Source organism: Orycteropus afer, unplaced genomic scaffold, assembly GCF_000298275.1.
Source record: "Orycteropus afer afer isolate SDZICR_OR568_19922 unplaced genomic scaffold, OryAfe1.0 scaffold00128, whole genome shotgun sequence".
NCBI classification, from domain to species: domain Eukaryota; kingdom Metazoa; phylum Chordata; class Mammalia; order Tubulidentata; family Orycteropodidae; genus Orycteropus; species Orycteropus afer.
In genome coordinates this window covers 712,428-714,551 of record NW_006921715.1, presented here as the reverse complement: position 1 = coordinate 714,551, position 2,124 = coordinate 712,428, and positions in this window count along the sequence as shown.

Sequence of the window (2,124 nt, the reverse complement as noted above, 5' to 3'; positions counted from 1 at the left end):
AGGGTTCAAATCCCGGCTCCAGCTCCGTTTCTATACCATGAACCAGGCACTGGGTGAATTAGTGAGATGAGGCCCAAGGAAGCCTCCAAAAAAAAAAAACCAAACTCACTCCATCGAATTGATTCTGACTCACAGCGACCCCCTTTGGGTTTCCGAGGCGGTAAATCTTTAAGGAAGTAGGTTGCCCAGTCTTCCTTCTGCCAAGTGGCTGGTGGGTTTGAACCGCCAGCCTTCTGGTTAGCAGTCCAATGCTTTAGGCACTCTGCCACCAGAGCTCCTTCGAGGAGGCCTAGACACCCCAATTACTCACGTACCATCACAGCTGCCTGACAGACCAACCTGTGGAGGCAAGAGTTAGAAGGAGGCGGCGGGAGGCTGCCCACGGCACTCGCAGCTGTGTGAAGTGTCTTAACAAGGGCCAGGAAGTGTTGGAACAAGCGTGACAAAATACTAGGGTGGGAATTAGGGTGATGAATTGTTTTCCTCGCAGCCCTGCCCCTGCTGCCTAGGAAGCGGCACGTGGTGGGCGGAGACCGCAGAGCGAATACCAGGCTGCAGCGGGCCCGGCTCCTGCTCTCAGGCACCCCAGGCCAGCCCAGGAAGGCAGGGTGGGTGCAGGCCCTGAGGTCCCGGCGCCTTCAGCCACAAGAGAGCTGTGTCCACGGGAGGAAGGGATTGGCCGCGACGGCAGGCGGGCTGAAAGCTGCAGAGAGGTGTCCCCGCCCCGCCCGCCAGCTCGTCCTACTGTGGCGGCTGCACCTGGCTGTGGTGCCAGAAGCCTCTGCCACCGTATTTCAAACACCAGGTCCCAGCAGAGCTTCCAGGCTAAGGCAAGGCCTGGTGATGCGTTGCCAACAGTCAGCCCGTGAACCCCGTGGGGCAAGCTGACGACAGGAGGCAGTGCGTTCATGTTGCGGGAGGAACAGCTCAGGAAAGGACGGGGGACAGTGCCACAACTCAGGTGCCATCAGTATCACTGGACTGTCCACACAGAAACCGCTCGAGTGGTGTGTGTCCCCGCGCCAGAGCGTGCGTCTCGGAGCCACGCTCCGACGAACAGGGCGACCCCACCTAAGTGAGCATGGCTGTGCCTCGGTCTCCCCTCCTGAGATGCGAGCTCTGGACTCCAGGGTCTCCAGGTCCTGTCCGAGGGCTTCTCGTCAAGGTGACGGAGATGTCCTGGAACTGACTGCAGCAGTGGTCGCTCTCCTCTGTAAACCTGCTGAAAACCACTGCACTGTGCGCTCTCGGTGGAGGGATGTGTAGCGATGGATGGCGCGCCCATAAAAACCAAACCAAGCTCACTGCCGTCCAGTCAGCCCCGACTCATAGCGACCCCTCCTTGCATTGCCGAGGTGGTATCGCTGCGGAAGTAGATTGCCCCACCTTCCTTCCGAGGGGTGGCTGGCCTCCAGAACTGTAATAGTAGGTGTTTCAGACCACAGCACCTGTGCTAATGTCACAGGAGCAGGAGGGGACATCTACAGCACCTGGCCAGTAGGGAGAAGCAGCCCCCAAGCCGCCAGGAGGCCCAGTCCTCCTCCTGCACCCTGCCCCACCCGGGCCAGGCACAGAGGGGTGGCAAGTTCGCCGCCCCCCTTCTGCCAGCATGGCACACACCTTGCACGGCCCCACCTGCAAGAGACAGCCTAGGGGGCTGACGTGGGTCACACACGCACCTCCACCTGGAGGGGGTGGGTGGATGGGGAGGGAGGTGCAGGGACAGCCTGGCCATAGCCCTGTCTGCCCAGAGGGGGCCACGGGGAGCGGCACTGTCTCATTCCTGAGCGTGGGGGGCAACCAGCAGCCGGCAGCAGGGTAGACCAGGGCGGGAGGGAACCTGCCAGCAGCCCCAGCCACACCAGGGAAATCGCATGCAAAGCCCACACATTTGCGTACCTGGTGCTGGGCACTTGCTGGCACCTCACCAAGGGCACCCCCAGCCCGTCCCTTCCAGCTGCCGTGGCTTAGCTGCTCCCGAAGGGCAATGGCCCCTGCTTCCCCTTGGGAGGAAGCCAACCCTGGAATCCGAGGCTCCGGGGCAGGGCACACCCGTGCCAGGCAAGCCAGAGGCCGGTGGGTGCTGGAGCGGCCAGTGGGAACCAGCCTGTGGTTCTTGGCTTC